The sequence below is a fragment of the Penaeus monodon genome, chromosome 33 (genome assembly GCF_015228065.2).
Source record: "Penaeus monodon isolate SGIC_2016 chromosome 33, NSTDA_Pmon_1, whole genome shotgun sequence".
Classification (NCBI taxonomy): Eukaryota; Metazoa; Arthropoda; class Malacostraca; order Decapoda; family Penaeidae; genus Penaeus; species Penaeus monodon.
The window spans coordinates 15,722,037-15,722,470 of NC_051418.1; positions in this window are offsets into that span (position 1 = coordinate 15,722,037).

Below are 434 nucleotides of genomic sequence, written 5' to 3' on the forward strand. Positions count from 1 at the left end.
TTAATTTTTTTTTGCATTTAAGGAGCCAACGTGAGCAAGTCACTTCCCAGGCGGACGACCCCCCCCGGTACCCCCCCCTAGGAACTCGGGTGCCGGACCCCAAGCGCGGGGCACCCAAGGCACTGTCGCTAAAAACCCTTGCCAGTGTTTAAACTCCTACATGGTCCTTTTCCAAGTTCAGGAGAAACTCAAGAAAGGAGAAGTTATTGAGGTGAGATGTAACAGAGAGCAAAAGTTTTTTTTTTTTTATAGATGATTATGATTTTAGATGACTAAAACTCTATAGGTATCTCTCAATCTGTTTGATATTGATAAAAAAAAATTTTCCTTAATTACCATTTGTAAATATAATACTGAAGAATGCTTTAGAAAAAAAAAAATCCATTAATTCCTTATTTTAGAGCATTTTATAAAAGTGTATTTGTAATGATCAA